Source organism: Malus domestica, chromosome 05, assembly GCF_042453785.1.
Source record: "Malus domestica chromosome 05, GDT2T_hap1".
In the NCBI taxonomy this organism is placed as follows: Eukaryota; Viridiplantae; Streptophyta; class Magnoliopsida; order Rosales; family Rosaceae; genus Malus; species Malus domestica.
Window position 1 is genome coordinate 25,865,056 of NC_091665.1, and position 24,711 is coordinate 25,889,766.

The 24,711-nt window shown below is 40.3% G+C and overlaps 1 pseudogene; it reads left to right on the forward strand.

Annotated features, from left to right (window-relative positions):
* Window positions 1–8,117: 8,117 nt before the first annotated feature.
* On the forward strand, window positions 8,118–18,592 carry LOC103446224 (protein DETOXIFICATION 45, chloroplastic-like; annotated as a pseudogene).
* The last annotated feature ends 6,119 nt before the right edge of the window (window positions 18,593–24,711 follow it).

The window sequence follows — 24,711 nt, forward strand, 5'->3', positions numbered from 1 at the left end:
ATTCTTGATTATGTGCATTCGGATGTTTGGGGTCCTACAAAGACTCCCTCTTTGAGTGGTAGACATTGGTTCGTGACCTTTGTTGATGATTATTCAAGAAGGTCTTGGGTCTACACTATGAAGCACAAGAATGAGGTGTTAAGCATTTTCTTGGGTTGGAAGAAAATGGTTGAGAACCAGACTGGGAGAAAGAGTAAGATTTTGAGATCGGATAATGGTGGTAAATACATATCCGATCCTTTCTTTAAAGTTTGCAAAGAGGAAGGAATTGTGAGACATTTCAGTGTTCGGGGAACTCCACAACAAAATGGAGTTGCAGAAAGATTGAATCGAACCTTGCTTGAGAAGGTTAGATGTATGTTGTCTCAGTCGGGTTTAAGCAAGTCATTTTGGGCAGAGGCAGTTAATTATGCATGTCACATCATCAACCGGTTACCCTCAGCTGTTGTTCAGGGTAAATCACCAATGGAGGTATGGACTAGAAAACCTTCATCTGATTATGACTATATCCGTATTTTTGGTTCACCTGCTTATTTTCATGTGACTGAAAATAAACTTGATCCTAGAGCCAAAAAGGTTATCTTTCTTGGTTTTAGTAGTGGTGTCAAAGGTTACAGGTTGTGGTGCCCAGAGATGAAAAAACTTGTAATCAGCAGATATGTGACATTTGATGAAGAAAGTATGTACAAAGTCTTTGAGAAGAATATGAAAGATGTCCAACAGGTGGAGCTTGAGAAAGTTGCCTATGGTACTTCAAATCCTATTTCCGCTGATGTCGAAGCCACTACAAGTGAAGAAGTTGGAGACCATGAGGATGTTGAAGAAGTTGAACTTGAAGATTCTATTCAAGTTGAAGAGCAAATTTCACCTCAAGAGTTTATTGCCAAGAACAGAGGAAAGAGACAAATTACCAAGCCAGCTCGGTATAGTGACTATGTTGCTTTTGCTCTTCCTATTATCACTAATGAGATTCCATCCAATTTTGAGGAAGCCATTGAGAGTGAGGAAAAGGAGAAGTGGTGCAATGCCATGGGTGATGAGATGAATTCTCTCTTGAAGACCAAGACTTGGAGTTAGCTAAATTACCTAAGGGTAAGAAAGCTATTGGTTGCAAACAGGTGTATGCTAAGAAGGAAGATGCTGATGAGAAAAGCAATGTGAAATTCAAAGCAAGATTAGTTGCTAAAGGGTATGCAAAAAAGGAGGGCATTGACTATAATGAAATCTTTTCTCCGGTTGTGAAGCACTCCTTAATTTGCATTATGTTAGCTCTTGTTGCACAGTACGATCTTGAGCTTGTGCAACTTGATGTGAAGACGGCTTTCCTACATGTTGATTTGAATGAAGAGATCTATATGTGTCAACCGGATGAGTATACAGTGAAAGGGAAGGAGAATTTGTTTTGCAAATTGAAGAAATCACTTTATGGCTTGAAGCAATCTCCAAGGCAATGGTATTTGAGGTTTGATAAATTTATGAGAGGCCAAAATTATTCTAGAAGTCAATATGATCATTGTGTGTACTTCAAGAAGTTGCAAAATGGGTCTTTCATTTATTTATTGATATATGTTGATGATATGTTGATTGCCTCAAAGAATGTTGAAGAGATTGAGAAATTGAAGAAACAAATGAAGAATGAGTTTGAGATGAAGGATCTTGGTGAAGCAAAAAAGATCCTTAGCATGGAGATCACTAAAGATAGAGAGAATGGTTTGGTCAGTTTGAATCAAAGACAATACCTTGAGAAGTTGATTCGGAAGTTTGGAGTTCATGATTCAACCAAACCGGTTAGTACCCCTTTGGCTCCTCATTTTAAATTGAGTTCTCTACAGTCTCCTAAAACTGATAAAGAAAAGCTGCAAATGAAAAATATACCATATGCAAATTTGGTTGGTAGTTTGATGTATGCAATGGTATGCTCTAGACCAGATATTGCTCATGCAGTTGGCATGGTGAGTCTATATATGCATAATCCAGGTAAAGAGCATTGGCAAGCAGCTAAGTGGATATTGAGATATCTCCATGGTACTCGAGACGTTGGTTTATGCTTTGAGAGAGATGACTCTGGTATTGGTCATTTTGCAGTTGGTTATGTTGATTCAGATTATGCAAGTGATCTGGATGGAAGGAAGTCTACTACAGGCTATGTGTTTACTATGGCTAAAGGACCAGTTTGTTGGAGGTCCATTTTGCAGTCGTCTGTTGCCTTGTTTACTACAGAGGCTGAATATATGGCAGTTGCTGAAGCTATAAAGGAGGCCATTTGGATACATGGGTTGATTAGAGATTTGGGGGTTGATCAGAAGCAGGTGGAGGTACATTGTGATAGTCAGAGTGCCATTTATTTGGCTAAGTATCAGGTTCATCATGCGAGGACCAAGCACATAGATGTGCGCTATCACTTTGTTCGTGAAGTCGTTGGTGAAGGAGAAATCATTCTCCAGAAGATTCCAACTAAAGACAACCCCGCTGATATGTTGACTAAGGTTGTTGGTGTAGCCAAGTTTGTTCATTGCTTGAACTTGGCTCACATTATGCCTATATAAAGAAGGCATTGAGCAGTAGGAGTTTTGGAGCATTTGGCTCGGCATGAGTTGTTCTCTTGCTAGTGTTTGGGAGTGATGTTGTGTGTTAATTGTGTTGGTTGGCTTATCATGGCGTTTTCGAAACTTGGCCAAGGTGGAGATTGTTGAATTGTGGCCAAGTGGCCAACTCAGCATCACCTTTTACCTATTAAACAAAGCAAAAGAAAAAAAGGGCCAAATTATTAGATATCTTTTGGCTAATAAAAAAATAAAAAGTGGGGAGACATTATAATTATGTTTCTTATTGTTTTGTGGAATTCTAAAAAGGCTAGCTTCGGATGGAGCATTATTCTTTGGTGAAAAGAATAGTTGTTTGTTCTTGTGTGGATAAAGTTGGTTTTGAAGAGAGAGTGAAAAATTCATTCTGAGTGCAGAGAGAATAGAGCAGAGAGTAGAGAGCAGTAGAGCAACAGAGAAAGGGTGACGTAACTCCTCATAGAAAAGAAACTGCTGTTCATTGGTTAGTAATCATCCACCAAAATAGTACTGTTGTAATAGCTTTGAGCTATATGTATAGAGAAGAAATTATTCATTATATTTCTTACTCTATTTGTTTCTTTGGAGTGTGAGAGCTATTGGGTGTATTGGGTTATTTGGGTTGTGAGATTGCCAACACTTTGTAAACTCCCATTTGGTTGATAGTGATTATTGGGTGAGCTCCTACTGCTCCGAGGACGTACTCCAGTTACACTGACTGTTGAGGAACCTCGTTAAAATCTTGGTGTCTTTAATATTTTGTTCTTGCATTTCATTTGATATATTTTCTGTGGGTTATCAAGAGTTTGTTCCATAAGGTTTGGTGCTATCCTAGCACAACATTGGCTTCAGCTGGTATTTCAATGAACATCTTTAATTATATCTCAAAGATATTTAATATCCCTCTCCTCAGTGTTGCTACATCTTTTGTTGCTGAAGACCTTGCTAAGAGTGAAAGTAAAGTTCTACTTCAGGTGAAGTTCAACTTTTGTTATACTTCCCTGGTCATCTTTGTTGTACACATATTTGGTCTGTCTTTACGTCTAAATTAGAGCAGAGATTACTTAAACCTTTTTTTTTTTGGGGAATCTGATTTTGGCTGATTTTCGTACAGAAAATGGTTATCTAGACGGCAATACTAATGGTAAACCCAAACCTTTTGATGGAATCGTTGAGAGAAAGCAGCTATCTTCAGTGTCTACAGCTTTATTGTTAGCAGTTGGGATTGGAATCTTTGAGGCCGTGGCCCTGTCCTTGGGATCTGGGTTGTTTCTAAATATGATGGGCATATCATCAGTAGGTTACTTGATCTAAAATTACTTCTCATACTGATTTGTTTGTCTTCCTTGTCTTATATCTTTTTACATGATTATACAAACTTTAATTTTTTGTATACATAAATGCAATTATATATATGTGAACAATTACTATACAAGTTTCTAGGTCTTGTGCATGTGCGGTTACTTAATTTGATTTTTTATTTTTGGTTATGTGGGGAGCTTATACGTTTCCTGGTTTCCCCTCTCATATTTGACTGTTTAATTTAAGGAAGATCTTTTTTCCCCCTAATATTATAGAGAAATAGATAGTGACAGAAAGAAGCAGTTCTGTATTATGAATAAATTCCTTAATCATTTGTTTATCATATTGATACAAGATATATACAAGCCTGTAGTTGACTTTGTACAACATAAAAGGTAACTAATAACTCTTGATTATTTACATAAAACAATATAGAGAGAATGGTGGGATTATGTTTAGACAGCAGATGTGGTGGAGAGATTTGTGGTTGATTCAATACTCTTGTCATCCCCCCTCAAACGAAACGGAACAAAGTGTAGATTGAGCTTGGAAGCAAGGAAAGAGAATCGATCACGTGAAAGTCCCTTGCTGAAGATATCAGCGATTTGATGATGAGAGGAGATGTGTCGAGTTTGAAGGACACCATGGGTGAGAAGCTCTCGAACAAAGTGGTAGTCAATCTCTGTGTGACAAGTACGCGTATGAAAAACTGGGTTGGCTGCCATGTGAAGGGCAGAGACATTGTCGACGAAAATGCAAGGTGGAGTACGAAGCGGAATGCCTAGTTCACGGAAAAGATAGCAAAACCAACGAATTTTAGCGGCTGTGGTGGCAAGAGCACGATATTCAGCTTCGGAACTAGAACGAGACACTGTGGATTGCTTTTTGGCGGTCCATGTAAGGAGGTTGGGACCAAGAAAAATGCAAGCACCACTTGTTGAGCGACGATCATCAATGGAACCGACCCTGTCAGCATCAGAAAAGCCCTGAATAGAGAAGTCTGGAGACGAACGAAATAAAATACCTTGTTCAACAGTCCCTTTGATGTAGCGGTAGATACGTTTGACGGCCTGAAGATGAGTTGATTTGGGGTTGTACATGTACTGACAAACTTGATTAACAGCAAAGGAAATGTCAGGGCGGGTGAGGGTCAGGTACTGAAGTCCACCAACCATGCTCCGATAGACATCAGGATCCGAGATAGGATAACCATCATGAGCAGACAAACGCAAAGAGGAAAGGAATGGTGTAGGGCTGGGCTTGCACTGGTCCATCTTAAATTTCTGTAATAAATCAGAGGCATAACGACTTTGAGCTAGAGATAGTTGGCGGCCTCGTCGAGTGACTTCCATTCCAAGAAAAAAATGGAGGTCACCTAGCTTGCGGCTAGCAAAGCTGGTACATATTGTATCAATGAACCTGTGAATAGCATCATTGTTTAAACATGTGACAATGAGATCATCAATGTATACCAGAACATAGAGTGAGTATGTAGAGGAATGCTAAATAAACAAGGATGCATCCGATTTGCTATGGGAAAAGCCTTGATTACGCAAGAATGAGGCTAAACGCTGGAACCAAGCGCGAGGTGCTTGTTTGAGGCCATAAAGAGCCTTGTGAAGGCGACAAACATACTAGGAGTGGTTGGAATCAACAAAGCCAGGAGGTTGTTTCATATAAACTTCCTCGTGAAGAATACCATTCAAGAAAGCATTGCGGATGTCAAGTTGCTGCAATGACCAATTTTGTGAGACTGCTAAGGCAAGAATGGTACGAATAGTACCTGGTTTAACAACAGGACTAAAGGTCTCATCGTAGTCAACCCCAACTTGTTGATTGAACTCCTTGGCGACGAGACGAGCCTTGTGGCGGTCAATGGAGCCGTCGGCCTTTCGTTGAACACGAAATACCCATTTGCATCCCACAATATTCATATGAGGAGTAACAAGAACAAGAGACCAGGTGTGATTCTGAAGAAGTGCATCATGTTCCTCTTTCATCGCTTGCTGCCAATGCGGGAACTTAGACGCTTGAGTATAGCTAGTGGGCTCAATGGACATAGGATTTTCAAGGGCAGCGGTTAAACCGTGAGGAAGTGGATGTCTGGGCGAGTCGTAAGTGAGGGCATTGATGCTCCTAAACTTGCGTGGAGGAGTAGAATCTGGAGAAGGGACAGGTTGTGGTGAGGAAGCAGTGGTGGATGCAGATGACTGAAAAAGTGCTGTAGGTGAAGTTAGTATAAGCGCTGCAATAGCCGTGGGTGGAAAGTGAGGTGGTGGAGGATCAGAAGCAGTTGTTAGAATGTTGCGGGGAAACACAGGTACTGCTGCATGCATCAGTGGCTCCAAAAATAATGGTTAATGGGACTGCTCGTGATGAGGAGAATCTGTCCTGCGATTTTTATACGGAAAGGTGAGTTCATCAAATTGTACATTGCGAGAAATATACACCTTACCAGAAGCAACATCGAGACAGCGGTAGCCTTTGTAGTTGTTATCGTAACCAAGGAAGAAAATATCGGTAATATCGAAAATATCGGTAGTCCGAAAACACGGAAATATCGATGGAAATATCGGGATAATATCGATATCGATAAAAATTACATGGAAACCACGGAAATTGTAAGAAAAACTTGGAAATTTTTAATGAAACTTTGCAGGATGTTTATTTAGTCAATTATCTATTAGTTTATCACAAAAAATTGGAAGGAAATGCATTGCATGATGGATTTAACTGATTTAAGTTGATTATATAGCGACCTGGCAAATTTTTCACTCTTTAAGTTTCAAATTTTTCACTCTTTCCCTGAAATTATATATTTTCACTTTTTCCTTGAAATTGAGTCCTTTATCCTAATCTAATCTGGACCCCTAGATTAATCTATATTTTCACTCTTTCCCTGAAATTATATAAATTGTGCAATTGAGTCCTTTATCCTAATCTAATGTGGACCCTCCATCTTGATTCTCACTCTCTGTCACGCTGCCACGTGGCAGACCACTAACCCTAACCCTATCTCTCTCTCTCTCTCTTTTCCCGAGTCCCTCTCGGACCCCTCACTCTCTCTCAGTTCTCAACTCTATCTCTCTTTCGAACTCTCGTTCTCTCACCTCATTTTCTCCGGCGCCGACTCTGGCTTCGGCTGGAGTCGGTTGCCCTTTCCCCCTTCCTCCTCCTGTTTTCTCTTGTTTTTCCCTTCTCGGTCTGTTCCTCTGTCTTTTCTTCTTTTTCTTCTTCTTCTGTTTTTCTTTTTGCTTTCTCCTCTGTTTTTTCTTTTCCCCCCTGCGTCATTTCCCGATCCGGCCATGTCCTCCTACCCACCCCCAGCGACGATCATCCTCCTTCATCTTTCAGATCCCACATGCAGCTGCTTTCAAACCGCATTTTGCTGCGGTATTTCGAGAGGGTGCGTTGAGATCCGGTGTTCTCACCGACTCGGGTGCTCCGCACCACCACCCTTTCAATGTCTCTCATCGTCGTCGGTTTCAAGATTCGGAGTTCTGGGTATGTTTCTTAATGGGTAGAGATCCCGAGTCGCCGCCGATCCGCAGTTCCCCTTCAAGGTTCTGATGGAGGAGGTCTTTTACAGTCGGCCGAAGCTGTAGAAGCTTCGGCGTTCTTCTCCGATTAGCACAGTGCCAAAATATCAATATTATCGAAAATATCGCGATATTATCAATATTATCGATAATATCGCGATATTTTGACGAAAATCATTTGGATAGTTAAAAAAATATCGGACCCCCAAAAAAACGATAATATCGGCGAAATATCGCCGATATTATCGATTTTTTCTTCCTTGGTCGTAACCAATGAAGACACATGGGATGGACTTGGGCATTAACTTATGTTTGTTGTAAGGAACCAAGTGGGGAAAGCATGTGCACCCAAACGTCTTAAGAAATCGGTAATCAGGAACTTTGGCAAATAGTTTTTCATAAGGAGAAACATTCCCAAGATTATGAAGAGGCAACCGATTTATAAGAAATACGGCGGTTGTGAAGGCTTCCACCCAAAACGTTTGCGGGATATGAGATTGAGCAAGGAGACATAGTCCTATTTCGGTAACATGGCGATGTTTGCGCTCAACTATACCATTTTGTTGTGGCGTATGTGGGCAAGAGAGTTGGTGTGTTATGACATGATCACGAAGAAAATGCCGAAATGCAAGGCTAGTGAATTCACCACCACCATCCGTTTGTAATACTTTAATAGTGCGATTCAAAAGATTTTCAATTATGAGTTTGAAAGTAACAAGGGTAGTCATGACATCGGACTTACGAACAAGAGGGAACAACCACACAAATCTTGAATAATCATCCACCATAGATAAATAGTACTTGTAGCCAAAATTAGACACAATAGGAGCGGGGCCCCATACATCAAGATGTAAGACGTCTAAAGGATATGGAGCCATGGACGTCCGAGAGGAAAATGGAAGGCGACATGCCTTGCCTTGTAAGACAAGCAATAGTTCTTTCATTACCCCAGCGATAATTCTCTCGTCTTCATATTCAAAGTTTGTTACCTAATTGCTTTTGGTAACAACTCTGCGATGGTGTAGGTGGCTTTCTTCTTGGACGAACTATTGCTTGTCTTACGACCTTGACATTGGGAACATCAATGGTGGCTCGTCAAGGTCCAATAGCTATGGCTGCTCATCAGATATGTATTCAAGTATGGTTGGCTGTATCCCTTTTAACTGATGCAATGGCTGCATCTGGTCAGGTATGGACTCGCTCTTTTTATCATGGTAGTCTGTATCTACTTGTTTCCATTATTGAATCAACATGTGAAGCCTACGTATAGTTTCACTAAATTCACTGATATTTGTCTTCTCTGAGTTGGAGTTTTTGAAGAATTGTGTCTTTGTATATGGCATCAAAGTTATGAAGCTAAAATGTCTCTATTTGCAGGCCCTGATTGCAAGTTACTTATCAAAAGGTGAATACAAAATTGTGAAAGAAGTTGTTGACTCTGTGTTAAAGGTATTTGTTTTATTGACTTATCTGTGGTGTAGTTTTGTTACATTGCATATGTAGTTTCTTGATTTCAAAAACGATAAATTTACGTGAATGTTTTTTTCAGATAGGATTGTTCACAGGTATTTCCTTGTCTGTAATTTTGGGAGTACCTTTTGGTTCTCTAGCTACGTTGTTCACCAACGATCCTGAAGTATTAGCTATTGTTAGATCTGGGATATTGGTACGTACTCAAATTTATGTTTGGCGGTATATTAGTCTAGATTCATGCAAATGCAGATGTCTTGAACATAGGTAATGATGTTTAATTTTCCACAGTTTGTCAGTGCTAGTCAGCGTTTGAATGCTCTAGCTTACGTTTTTTATGGCCTCCATTATGGTGTTTCAGATTTTGCATATGCTGCTCGCTCCATGGTAAGCTTGCTCATTTAGACCATCTCAGGCTGGCCAGAGGGTTTGTTTTAGCCCTCTGGTCCTCTATGATATTAATATTTTAATGAACAGTACATGGTCATATTTACCTTCATCTCCAACCGAGGACTAAAGGGTCATAGGCTCATTTTAGCCTTGTCACAAAAAACCGTTTCCAACCGAGGGCCAAAGGGCCATAGGGATAAACATAATTTATTATTTAAAATGTTGTTTCATGTTACTTAATTTAATTTAATGTTGTATAATGGCTTACGAAGTTAGAGGAAAAAAAATAGAATTTAAAAAATATATGAAACAAATTTAATGTTGCAGTCATATTTATAATAGGAATGTGATTGTGTAAATCCTAGTAGATATGGGAATGTATCTCATATTCCTATTAGAAGTAGATTACCTATTAAATGTTGTAATCCTAAAGGGAAAGGTTTTTACCTATCCTACTTCTATATATAATGGCACAATGGGGTGAATGAAACACAACTCACAATTAAATCACTCTCTCTCTTCTCCCTCAATATTGACGGCCCCCTCTCTCTCTCTAAACCCTAGATCGTTCAATCAAATAGGCCTATAACACGTTATCAGCACGCTCTTGCCAGAAGTTGAAGAATGGACGCATCGTATGAGGAGGCTATCTTCCACCAAATTCAAAGGCTTATTTTTGTTTTATGCTAATCAGGTGCGTTTAAATAAAAGAAGATATTTGAAACGTCCACGAAGCATGAAAACATTCCCCATGATGCATGAACCCCTCTATGTTTATATTTTCCTTTCGATATATATATATATATATATATATATATATATATATATATATATATATATATATATATTGTATATGTTCATATATTTGTTTCATGCATCGCACAATTAAATTGTTATGTGGAATATGTGAGTCAATGTATAAAATTAAATTAGAAGCATATTTAGTGTTTCCTCAACCCTAAGGGATTTTGAAAAAAAGGGAAATTAGACATGGTGTGGCACACCCACCGCACCATCACTATGCATGCAAAAACCAGGCCTCGGCTTGGGGTCAATCTGATGGGCTTGAAGCCCTTTGCCTATTTGCACCATGGCCCACGCCATTCAACCAACCTAGATTGGCTGGGATTTTCCCCTTGCACGTAGCAACTTTATGGTTGTTAGGTTTTGTGTTGCCCAGTCCCACAGCCAGCACCTTGGCCAGCGTCACGACCTGTTTCCTCCACGCCAACGCACAAGGTTGGGCTTGGTCCCTGCAACTTACTCCGCGCATCACCTACAGCCAACCCATGCGGCTGGGCTTCTTGCACCAAACACATAGGCTAGCTTTCACTGGGCCTTATGCCGTGCCCTCCCTTAGGACAAAAATTGAAACCTAGCTGCTGCTGGGGTTTCTCCCACCCCTCCCCTTCCCCCGGTAGCCTGCAACCCACTCCCAAGGCCTTTTTGGGCCTTGCCTTTTACTCAAGGCACCCAACCCGAGCCCAAATATTTTTGGGGCTATATTTTCGATCCAATAATATTATTTAGCTTCTACAATCGACCCCGTATGGCCCGATTTATTGAATTAATTAAAAATGACCTGCAATCCATTAATCTGATAATGAATCCAAAATTATTGACCTAAAGATCACTTTTGGACATTAACGATTCAATAATTTATTTTTATACTTTGAACCGTGACATACTTTTGTAGTAACGAAGCTCTCACACTTGAGTTCCTGAAGAACCTCAAATCCACTATATTTAAATTAGTATATTGCATTATGTGTTTCTCGCAGGAACCTCTCATTATGAACTAATTGTTCATAAAAACTAAATTGAACTTGTAGTTTTAAATTTAGTGCCTTTGAAACCTGAAGTTTTCATTTAAAAGATACCACATGAGACCTGCAATTTTCATGTATAAATTAAACTAATACATGTCTATAGAACCTGTATGTTCTATGATATATGTCTATGGCTTCCATATGACTAATCATGTTTTTCCCTCTGTTTTAGGGACATGTCGAACTTGAACAAGCTCGATTTCTCTGCTCTAGAAGTCTCTGGAAGAAACTATCTGAAGTGGGTTCAAGACGTGAAGCTTCATCTGACTGCAAAGGGTATTAGAGCCACCATTGAAACACCTATCCCCCATTCAAAAGATACCACATGAGACCTGCAATTTTCATGTATAAATTAAACCAATACATGTCTATAGAACTTGTATGTTCTATGATATATGTCTATGGCTTCCATATGACTAATCATGTTTTTCCCTCTGTTTTAGGGACATGTCGAACTTGAACAAGCTCGATTTCTCTGCTCTAGAAGTCTCTGGAAGAAACTATTTGAAGTGGGTTCAAGACGTGAAGCTCCATCTGATTGCAAAGGGTATTAGAGCCACCATTGAAACACCTATCGCCGACAAACCTGTTGATGAAACTCAGAAGGCTACTGCAATAATCTTCATTCGAAGACACATCCATGATGCACTGTAGACTGAGTATCTCGCTGATGAGGACCCACGCACCTTCTGGCTTGCTCTGGCCTACCATTTCTATCACCATAAAGACATATACTTGCTTGAAATAAGACATGACTGGCAGCATCTTCGTTTCCAAGACTTTAAGTCCGTGAATGAATACAACTCTGAAGTTTGTAGAATTCGTTCACTGTTGAAATTCTGAAAAGTGGAACTAACCGAATCAATGGAGAAAATCTATTCAACCTTCCATGCCACTAATATTGTCCTGCAGCAACAATATAGAGCACAAAAATTCACCAAGTTTTTGGGTTTGATCTCTGTTTTAGTTATTGCTGAAAAGCATAACCAACTTTTGATGAAGAATCATCAAGCTCGACTAATTGGCTTGAACGCCGCGCCTGAAGCGCATGTGGTTAATTCTAGCAGCCATCAATGACAAAAGAATCGTCGTAGCCGTGGCAATGGGAGCAAGCCCCACCACAGACCCAAGGTCAATAAAGTGTTGCACCTAAGGGAATAAATGTGCCCCAGCATCGTCCATCACTCGCCTCTATGAACCTAAACTTCAAAAACAAGGGCAAAGCTTCTGTTCAACCTGGTTCTACTGAACTAGACATGTGTTATCGCCGTGGATCAAGGGATCATTGGTCACGCGTATACTGAGCTTCCCCTGAGGCTATTGCCAAGTGTCATTCCTGTTGTGAGTCTAACTTTGCACATGTGGATCGTCTGGAAGATGCAACTACATCAATGGAGATGTCATAATTTCAGGAGGCTAAGCTCCTATGGATGAATAAATTAGACATGTTTTTAGGGTGTTTACCCTTAGTGGCCGAATCCACTAGAAGTGGTCAGCCTTACCTCCCCTATTTTTCTAGGTTTATGGTTTAATTTTGAACAATTTTTCTAAGTATTTGGAATAATTTGTATGGTTTTGGTTTGTTTTGAATTATGGATTGTTATTTGAATGGATATTATTTTCTCGAATTGCTTAATTGAATGAATAGACTTATATTTATACATGTGACCAATTCAATCAATTTATTTCTAGGTATGTCTAGTGGGGAAGTTAGTTGTCTGGCAGATAGTGCAACCACGCATAACATCTTGCGTGAACGACACTATTTTACTAACTTAATACCCAAGAAAGCTCATTTGACAACTCTCTCAGGCTCATCCAACTTGATTGAAGGATACAGAAAGGCATGTATCATGTTGTCCAATGGTACAATCTTGACCATTAATGAGGCACTCTATTATCCACATTCCAGAAGAACGTTGTTGAGTTTTAGAGATATTCGAGATAATCAATGTCATATTGAAACCATTGAAGATAATGGTTATGAATTTCTTTGTATTACCTCATATGAATATGGCCTGAAACGTATTCACGAGAAGTTGGAACGTTTGCCGAGTGGGTTGTACATCACAACCATTTGCGGCATAGAAGCCCACAATGTGGCTGACCCTATGCATGAGTTCCAGGACACTTTGTTGCTTTGGAATGACCGTTTAGGACATTATGGATGTGACATGATGCGCCGTATCCTCAAATCTTCACACGGACATAAGTTACATCCCTATGTTGGACTCCCACCATGCAAAGCGTATTCTTTAAGGAAATTGAATACTCAACCCTCATATACAAAGATTATTCATGACCCCTCTAAGTTTCTTCAGAGGATTCAAGGGGACATTTGTGGACTTATCTAACCAGCCTGCAGACCATTTAGATACTTTATGGTGTTGGTTGATGCATCAACATGATGGTCACATGTTTGCCTGTTGTCCACACGTAACGCCACGTTTGCTAAACTCCTGGCCTAAATCATTAAGCTTAGTGCTTACCACCCTGATTATCCGATAAAGTCGATTCGATTGGATAACGCTGGAAAGTTTACGTCACAGACTTTTAACGATTATTGTATGTCAGCAAAGATTGATGTGGAACATCATGTACCCCATGTTCACACCCAAAATGGCATGGCAGAAGCTTTTATAAAGCACCTTCAATTGATAGCTATGACTTTGGTTATGAGAACTAAATTGTCGGTATCTGTCAGGGGCTATGCAATATTGCACGTAGCTATGTTGGTCCGCCTGAGGCCCACCGCTACTCAACCACATTCACCGTTACAGTTGGTCATTGGATGCGAGCCTGACGTCTTACATTTACGGGTGTTTAGGTCCGCCATTTATGTGCTAATAACGTCATCGCTACATACCAAAATGGGTCCAGAGAAAAATGGGAATCTATGTCTATTATGATTCGCCATCAATTGTTCGTTACTTAAAACCCTTGACAGGAGATCTCTTTACCGAACATTTTGATGATTGTCACTTTGATGAAACAGTCTTCCCGTCGTTATGGGGAGATAAGCATGCTAACGTTCCTCGTAGAATGCCGCGAATTATCGTGGTATGCTCCCACTATTTCTCATTTACATCCTCGCACTGCCTAGTCTGAAACTAAGGTGCAACAAATTATAAATCTTCAGAGCATTGCTCAAAGCATGCAGGATGCTTTTAATGATCTAACAAAGGAGACAAGATAACATATACCCGCTGCAAATGCACCTGTAAGGATAGATGTACCCTGCATACGTCCACAACCCACTTGGGAAGGCCGGACCATCCCGGAAGGTAGGGAGGCCACACCTTCCATACGGCAAGGTACATTAGCGGCTAGCTAATCATCTGCTCCAACCCTGAAGCATGGTAGACTCCTTCGTTCAAATGATTCACAACCCCAGAAGAAGAAGATGACACCAATTAGTGACCCTAGTTTGAATCCGATCATCGCTCACTCATTCGTTCCAACGTATGAGGTTATTCTAGATTACGATTATGCTTCAGACGAAACATGTCAGCCTCTCGAGAATCATGAGATTTCGATCTATTTCGCAGTATTGGATGAGGTTTGGAATAGGAATAAGATGATCATCAACTATGCATTCACGTACTCAGTAGTTACTGACATCATGCTTAGCGATGACATTGAACCATGTTCCGTCGATGAATATCGATGTAAAACCGATTAGTCAAACTGAAAACAAGCAATCTAGGTCGAACTCAATTCGCTCGCGAAACGTAAAGTGTTTGGACCTATCGTTCTTACACCACCACGCGTGAAGCCCGTTGGCTACAAGTGGGTTTTCATGAAAAAACGTAATGAGAAGAATGAAATAGTAAGATACAAAGCATGCCTCGGAACGCAAGGTTTCTCTCAGTGTCCTGGGATTGATTACGAGGAGACGTATTCCCCCCTAATGGACGTTATAACATTCCGCTACCCAATCAGTTTGGTAGTTTCCCAAAATCTGAATATGCAGCTTATGGATGTGGTACCCGAGTATATTTATGGGGATCTAGATACGGAAATTTACATGAAAGTTCCAGAAGGACTTCCATTGACTGGTTCAAATAGTTCTAGACCATAAATCACTCTCTCAATTAGGTTGAGGAGGTCACTTTACGAATTGAAACAATTCGGGCAGATGTGGTATACCGTCTGAGTGAATATTTGACAAGTCAGGGTTATGTGAACAACAAATTATGCCTATGCGTGTTCATAAAGAAGTCATATTCTGGATTTGCAATCGTTGCAATTTATGTCGATGTCATGAACCTCATCGAGACTCCCGCAGAGCTTGAAGAAATTGCTGCACACTTGCAATCGAAATTTAAGATGAAGGATCTTGGAAAAACTTGATACTGTCTCGCCCTAGAGATCGAGCATTGTTCGGATGGAATCCTAGTACATTAATCAAACTACACCCAAAATGTGTTGCGTCCTTTTAATGAGGATAAAGCGAAGCCATCGAGTACATCTATGGTCGTTTGGACTCTAGATGCTAAACAAGATCCCTTCCGTCCAAAGGAGGATGAGGAAAAGATTTTGGAACCCGAAGTTCCTTACCTAAGTACAATTGGGGCTTTATTATACTTGGTTCAGTGCACTAGACCTGACATCTCCTTCACTGTGAATCTTTTGGCAAGATACAACAATGTGCCCACACACAGGCAATGGAATGGTGTTAAAGACATTTTCCACTACCTCAAGGGTACTACGGATTTGGGCTTGTTCTATACCCATGAATCTTCCAGTGTTGCCACCCCCTATGGTTCTTGGATTGATTCTCGCCTTGTTGGTTATGCAGATGCTGGATATCTGTCTAACCCACATAGGGCACGTTCTCAAACAGGTTATGTCTTTACTGTTGGAGACACCGTTATATCTTGGAAGTCTACCAAGCAAACGCTAGTTACGACTTTGTTGAACCATGCTGAGATTCTTGCCCTGCATGAAGCATCGCATGAGTGCTTTTGGCTGAGAGAAGTTATGGGACACATTCGAAGCACTAGTGGTCTTACATCAGTTGTTGACCTTCCTATGACGATCTTTGAAGACAATGCAGCATGTATCAAGCAGTTGAAGAAAAGATACATCAAAGGAAACAACACCAAGCACATAACGCCGAAGTTCTTTTACTCACACCAACAACAGCAGCATCAGAACATTGAAGTCAAGCAAATCAATTCCCAAGACAACCTGGCCGATCTCTTCACCAAGTCATTGCCCAAGTATACTTTTCAAAAGCTTGTTCAAGGAATCAATATACGTAAATTATCTGAGTTGAATTGCTTGTAATTCTCTTATTTAGAAGTTATGTCTAACTCAGAGGGAGTATCTAGAAGCATACTCACATGATCGTAATGTACTCTTTTTCTTATGATTAGGAGCATTTTTCCCACTGGGTTTTTGCTAGGTAACGAGGTTTTAATGAGGCACCCATCCTGGGATGATCATACTCCGTTGAGTTCACTACTTTCGTCCTGTTTGACGTTTGTTTAAGACATTATGCATACTTCTAACTTTTCTCCTGAGTCTATGGTTTTTCCCTATGCCTTAGGTTTTACCATAGTGAGGTTTTTTGTGAATTTTACCATAGTGAGGTTTTTGTGAATTTTGAGACTCAGAATCACCTATTGTGCCGATGACTTCATCAACTATTCTACCTTATCTGCTGAAGATTTGATACGATGTTTTGTTGAGTATTTATACACTCAAGGGGGAGTGTTGCAATCATATTTAGAATATGAATGTGATTGTGTAAATCCTAGTAGATAAGGAAATGTATCTTATATTCCTATTAGGAGTTGATTACCTATTAAATGTTGTAATCCTAAAGAGAAAGGTTTTTACCTATCCTACTACTATAAATAATGGCACAATGGGGTGAATCAAACATACCTCACAATTAAATCACTATCTTCTCCCTCAATATTGCCGGCCTCCCCTCTCTCTCTAAACCTTAGATCATTCAATCAAATAGGCCTACAATAAAACAAATTTTGTAAAATAGAAGTTATAGGAAAAAAAATATAAAACAAATTTTGTAAAATGGAAGTTATAGGAAGTAATAGAAAAATAAAATAAAAGTTATAGGAAAAAAATTGTGTAAAAAAAATTAAAAAATAACGGCTAGCTGACATCAGCTAGCCGTTGCATTTGAAATTTGGCCTAGAATTTCTGGCCATCCCGGGATTGGCTGGCTGGCTGGATTGGGTCAACCGGTTGGTCCTTTAGCCCTTTCAGATTTCGTGGGGCCCACGAGCCCTTTGCCTAACCTTCGGTTGGAAACGATTTTCGGGTTATTTTCAGCGCTCTGACCCTCTGGACCCTTCAGTTGGAGATGATCTTAGAAAAGCCGAAGTTATTCAGTCATGTCTTTATTATTACTTTATGAAAGTGCACGTAATCTGTTTTTGTTGTTGACAAAATTTCTATTATTAATAGATGGTAGTGGGTGCAATATCTTCCGCATTTTTGCTATATGCTCCTTCCATTTTTGGCCTTCATGGAGTTTGGCTTGGTTTGACTCTCTTCATGGCTTGCGCGCAGTCGCGGCTATGCCAGGTAATAATATACCATGCCAAATTTTAAGTAAGTGGCTGGTTTATAACCCCTGATGATAATATATCTGAGGCTTCTATTGCTAAAATATGAATACGGGGCATTTGCTTATTTTTCCATTAGAAAAGGCCAAATGATTATTCGGATTTGATTTTTACGTTTATCAGCATCATCACTATCTTTGTTGGCGCTTATTCGTATCCTTGTTTTTCTTTTGTTCTCTTTTCAGATATCTGTCAAAATCAGGCCCGTGGTGGTTCGTGCACAGGGATATCCAGACACCTCAGGTTAGTGGACTGTGGACATTCAAAATTCTTCTAATGCTGTATTTTTCCGTTTTATTTTAGAAATTATTATTAGCACTCCAAAATTTTTATTCTACACTCCTAACTTTCTAAATTTGAAAAGAAAAATACACTTGTGAATAATGTATAATGAGATTTTTGAAGTGTTAATAACATTTTCCTTTATTTTTTCGTAAACTGCAAAATATTTTCACTCTAGCTTTTGACGGACTAGTTGGAATAGGCCGATGAAGCTGTATGAAAGTTAATGTTGTCACCGCGGCATCTTTTTTCCCCTTCAAAATCTTATTTAAAATTTAGAGAGACGATTTGATATGAACTATGAACATGTTTCCAGCTTTTAGAATGTGCCTAAAACTGCATAATCCACTTCTTTTTCCAGCTAGCCAATTGAGATTGGCAAAATCAATTCGATTGAATGGCATCATACGCCGAGTAACTCCCACAAGCCGAAGAGAGGTTTCAGCTGCGAATTGCGCATTTGTTTCAATATTTGTATTATATGATTACAGTTTTTATTTTCATTAATATTGTTTGGGTACGAAAAAAGACCCGAATATTACTTGGTATATATTCTTGTAAATTCCAGTTTACCGTTCTTTTAATGCGATACTCGTGGGGAAAAAGTTATTAATAAATACGTGGTGAGTCATGTTAGCAATTACGGTCCAATTCCAAACTTCCGTTAGAAGACCCCAGGGGCTAAAGTCTTCATGAGGACATGATTGTTCTGCTGGAAACAATGTAGGTTCTACTTCTTGGATACGTCTCTCTTGGCCTTGACTTCAACAAATTCACTCCTTCCTTTGTCGATCCTCCCAAATCCCCAACGCTTGACAACGAGGCATGCCGTTGGCGTTTGGCGCTCCAGACACCGGAAGCTGCGATGGAAGCTGGTGCTAAAGTTTCTAGCTAAACAAAGACTTCGAAAACCCCGTGACCATGGTATAACATACTTTCTTTTTGGTAACTAGAAAGCGAATTCAATTGAAATCTACGCACTTGTCGAAACAACATAAAATAAAACAAAAAGACTTCAAAATTCCTTAAGACTATCTCCAATTCATGAGATAAAACTTAAAATATAAACTTTAAAGCCTCCCAAACAATCTCCAACCATTGGGCTAAAATAAGCCATGGGGAGAAAATATATCTCTTCTGGGCTAGATTCTCACCAGGATTTAAGTTTGGCTTAAATTATTTTGGATCTACCAAACTATCATATTTCAAACTTTTTTTTTGTTTTTTACTTATAATCTAACAGTCATGCTGAAATGAGATCAAATCTAACACTAAAAAAAAAAAGATTCGACAGCCCAAAAATAAATCTAACATCTACAATAATTAAAGAAAATTATTTAAATCAAATTTAACTTAAAATTTGATCTTCGTATACCATGCATTGAAATGTCTGAAGCAGATGCAAGAGGGCTAAAGAGCTTGATTTTCGTATACCATGCATTGAAGCCGTTGTTGGCTGGCAATAAGACTTTGTTGGTGACTATAACTCTTTTTAGGTATAAGTGCTCCCCTAGTTGAGTTGTAAAGCTTGAGGGTTTTTGATTATTTGTGAATGCTAGGAGTTCACATGTACAAGTTGTACCACTCATCTTCTGGTTGTTGGAATGAATGGTGAATTGCTTTCATCACTTGGTTGGTGGTACGAAGGTGAGTTCCTTCATCACCTTTCATCACATTTCATCACCTAGTTGGTGGCATGAAGGAGAGTACGGGTTGTACATTTCATCACCTGGTTGGTGGCATGAAGATGAATTCCTTCTTCACCTGGTTGGTGATAAAAGTGGCAAGTTGCCAAATAATATTAGAGTACGAGTTGTATATTTCATCATCTGTTTGGTGGTACGAAGGTAAGTTCCTTCTTCACCTGGTTGGTGATAAGCGTGGCAAGTTGCCAAATAATATTAGAGTACGGGTTGTACATTTCATCACCTGGTTGGTGGCATGAAGATGAGTTCCTTCATCACCTAGTTGGTGAGACCAAGGGCAAGGTGTCAAGGCACATTGTAGCAAATGTCGAATGACACAAAGTATGTTGAACCCTTTCGAAGCACAATTGGCTTATGTATGAATGTGTTGGAATGTATGACGTTTATGTTGATTGACATGAGTGATGCTTATGAATGTTTTGCTATTCATGAAGGGATCCATGCTTTCGATATGTGAACCATGTTGGTTGTAACACTTAGTATCACATACTTTGTGTCAAAGTATGCATGTTGAAGCTCTGAGTTGGAGTATAGAGGTAGGTCAGCGTAGACCAAGTGTTCCAGTGCTAGGAATGCAAAAGACTGAAAAGAAGTTGTCTAAATTCCCTCTTCTTTAAATATTTACCGAATGGCTTGTGTGACAAAAGATCTCAAACGGTTGTGAGTCAAAACATTTGTGATGTGTATGCCTTCTTATAATAGCATTTCTTTCAGTACCTAGTCCTCCATTTTGAAAGAGTGAGGCTTAGACCCATAGTCATAATAGTCAACAGTACGTTCACCCCTGGTTGTCTTGATACGAACTTTTATCCCTCTTGTTGTAATGGGCTTGCTGAGAGTAAAAATCCTTCCTCTTACCAAGACATAAATACATTTGGTGACTTAGCGAGTAGCTAAATAAGGTAGGAGATGATGCAATGGGTGTCTGAATGGCCAAGATATTCTCACTTGGTAGAACTTGACTTCCACTTCCTACTTGTTGATAAGGGTTAACCATATGGGGGTTCCCTTGGTATGTCCTTGCTTCGGCAGAGGTATGGTTGTAAGCTTGTGCCATCACCTCAGAGCAAGTCTTCCAAGTGTTGGCATTGATCATGTACTTGGAGAAACAATCACATAGGCCTGTCGTGAAGGCTTTGAGGACGGTCTTGTCATATGCCTTAGCGCAGCGAGAATACTCATGGCTGAAGCGACCGGCATACTCTCGTAGTGACTCGTCCAGCTTTTGGCGAATAGTGTACAAGTCATCTACAGAATGTAAGCGATCGATCTGGAAGATGTGTTAAGAGACAAACAGTTTCCTTAGTTCCTCAAATGAGTCTACTGTCTCGGGTGGAAAACGACAGTACAAGTTTAGAGCTCCGTCAGAGAGCGTGAAAGGGAAGAAAAGACATTGCTCTTCATCGGTATGTATCCGATATGCCATGGTGAACTCAAAGAGGTTAAGGTGTTCAATCGAGTCCTCCCTTCCAGTATAGAGTTGTAAACAAAGCTTTTGTTTTGTCTTCGCTTAAAGGGGGGTTGTCGAAGATCTTCCTTGTGAGAGGACTAAGCATGGGTTGGTTCCAGTCAGGTATCTTGGCCTGACATTCGGCCTTCAACTTGTTTACTTCCTCAAGGAGTTGTAAGACAAGGGGGTCCTGAGTGGAGTCATGTACCACTGGAATTTTCTTCTGTAAGTCTCTATCGTCTCTTGAATATAGGAATGTTTGAGCAAGAGCGTGTGATTTTTCCTTGGACTCGCCTTACAAACTTCTAGGCTAGTCTGTCGGAATACCTCCGAGTCCCCTGTACCTTCATGTTCATCTGGGACCTGTCGTTTCTTCCTTAGATGAGCAGCTGGCCTGGGTCGTGGAAGGGGACCGAGTCTTTCAGAAACCTTTGGGTCATTGATTTTCGAGCTTATGTTGAAGGGATTATCTCGACGTTGCTTTAGGAAGTCTCGGCAGTCACGATAAACGGCTTTCGATCCTTCCAACCCTTCTGCAAGGAAGTGTCTTCCTCCACTTCTCCTGCTTCGGGTCGAAGCAGCTGGGTTGAGAGAAGTCTCATGTTGATCAATGTTTTGATGATTAGCTCGCTCTTCATCAGGGATACCCATGTCGAAGGAAGGTGACCCTCCGTGTTAGGGGGCACCCAGATGATGGTTGATGTCTACAGGGGCAACAAGCTCGCGTGTTTGAGTACGCCTAGTTTCGTAGAACGTCTCGAAGAGCTTCTCATATTGTTCTTGGAGGATCTCATTCTTTATTGCTATCTTGTTGTTTTGAGCCTCCAGCTCCTCGACTTTAGCGTGAAGAGTGAGCTTCTTTCCTTCATTCTTTCATTGTTTCGCATTAGGTGCAAGATGGGTGTCATTCTGTGTGCCGTGGCTTCCTTCGTTCCCCATGTTAGAGAGGAATGGCTGGTCAAAAGAGATTGTAAGAACGGTGGAAACCAGCTTGACAAAGCTAAAGAAAGTGGGAATAAGTATCGTTCCTACAGACAGCGCCAAATGTTGATGCACAAAATCAGCGAGGATTTTGGTACAACAGAAAGTGTTAAGTTTGTGACCTTCGCTAGATTGCTCCGGTCATTAGTGTGGATAAGTATGTAAATGGATAGAGACAAGGAAGCAAACACAAGATGTACGTGGTTCACCCAAGTTGGCTACATCGACGGAGTAGAGGAGTTCTCATTAATTGTGAAGGGTTTACACAAGTACATAGGTTCCAGCTCTCCTTTAGTGAGTACTAGTGAATGATTTAGTACAAATGACATTAGGAAATATTGTGAGAGAATGATCTCCTTTTATAGAAGAGAGTCTCTAGCTTTGTTCTAACTTTGACACATATCATGCTGTGTTGGCCTCGGATGTTGACACATGTCGCGTTGTGATTGGCCTCTTGGTTTGAGGGAAACTCTTGTGGATCCTTGACGGTATAACGTTGACTGGTGCTCAGTAGTTTCGGGATTGGTCAAGTATGGTACAAATATTATTCTCCTAAGTTCTCGAGTGAGGGAAGCTCTTCGGTTGGGGACTTGCAAGATCTAAGCCGTTGAGTAATCACGAAACTTCTAAGTACCGAAGTGTGGTATCGTTTTCACTTGCCTTATCTGTCTCATATGTAGATGTGGCATCTTCTCTGGAAGTACTTTTCCTCTATCTAGGGGTGGTACCTTTAACCGATGTGATGCACAAGGTAATGTATCAATTTCACTTGAAGCTTACTTGTAATTTCGGACATGGTCAAGCGCGATACAAACCCTATAGTAGGAGTCCCCCAAGTCTCTGAGCGAAGAGATCTGCCGAAAGAGGTGACAGAAAAAGTAAGCAATCAGAGTTCCAAGCAGTCAATCTTAGATCGAAAGTTTGATCTTATGTTCCGGCTGATTGCTCTCATTCTCCTTGTTCTGTAGACATCAACAAGGACAAAGGAAAGGACATGGAGAAGAGATGATATGAGATACTTTTACTTTTGAAGAAGTAACTTTCCACAGGCTTATTCTTGAACCGAGCTGAAAGGTTTTCTGGTTTCCTCCATAGTATAATGCCGACTTAAGAATTTGAGGGTCCAAACAAGTCCATCAAATCAAGAGTGTGTTCGACCTTGATGATATGGGATACTTTTGCTGTTGACAAAGTAATAAATGCATCGTCACATGTTCTGTTGCGTTTGTCTCCACATGTTTCCTTGTATCTTTCTCACTTGCCCTATCTGTTCCTCAAGCAGATGTGGTAACTTTTCTAGAAGCATAAGATGTTGAAGATGAGTACTCGAGAGCAATGCCAAGTAAGTAATCAGGTAAGGAGTTCCAGGCAGTCAGTTCTTGATTGGAAGCTTGATTCCAAGTGTTGACTAATTGCTCTCTTTCTCCTTGTCTTGTAGGTAAGAACAAGGGCAAAGGGAAAATCATGATATGGGATACTCTTGCTTTTAACCCTGATGATATGAGATACTCTTACTCTGGTATGGCTTGTTTGTAGAGGTATTATTGAGGGGAAAAGAAGCTGAGTATTTTGAGAGACTCTGCTGAGAGTGCCCTCTCGGATGTGAAGAAAAGTTAAGCATTTTTTTGTTTATTTGCAAGTCTGCCTTGCTGTGGAGGAAGAAGGTTGATATATATAGGAATTGCCCTAATAGCGAGTAGTAACGCTGTTCCTTTACCCTTCTCGGTCATACCAATGTAGTGGGAGCTACAAGATTCACGTGTTTTAACTTTGTCAGAGCAATTTGAAAAAGTGGTGTGTGGTATCTGGAAAGCTGATGTTGCGTGTGAAGATTGCAGACAAGCTTTATCCAAGGAAATCTGGCTTTTGAAGTTTGAAGAGCGGTGCCTCTTTGGTTTTTGAACAAGCAATCCTGTCGAGGATCTGGCTCTCGAGATTCGGAGAACAGTGCCTCTTCGATTTTTGAGACAACAATCATGTTGGAAGTCTGGCTTTCGAGATTCGGAGAGCGGTGCCTCTTCGATTTTTGAGCAAGCAATCTTATTGGGAGTGTTTTCTCGAATGTGAGTAAAGGTTGGGCATTTTTGCCAGTCTGCCTTGCCACGGAGCACGGAGGTTAACACATATAGGGACTTTCCAGTTATCAAGCAGTGGTGTTGTTCCTTTACCCTTGTGGGTAATAGTAGGGTAGCTGGACCTTCAAATTTTATGTGTCTAAACTTTGTCAGATATCTTTGGCTCTGACAAAGTTATATGTGGTACCCGAGGAGCTGACGTTATCTGTGGCACCTCCAAGTCCCATGTACCTTCATGTTCCTCTGGGACCTGTTATTCCTTCCTTAGATGGGCAGTTAGCCTGGGTCGTGGGAGGGGACCGAGTCTTTCAGAAACCCTTGGGTCATTGATCTTCGAGCTTATGTTGAGGGGATTCTCTCAACATTACTTTAGGAAGTCTCGGCAGTCACGATAAATGACTTTTGATCCTTCCAACCCTTCTGCAAGGAGATGTCTTCCTCCACTTCTCCTCTGGGTTGAGAGAAGTCTCATGTTGATCAATGTTTTGATGATTAGCTCGCTCCTCATCAGGGATACCCATGTC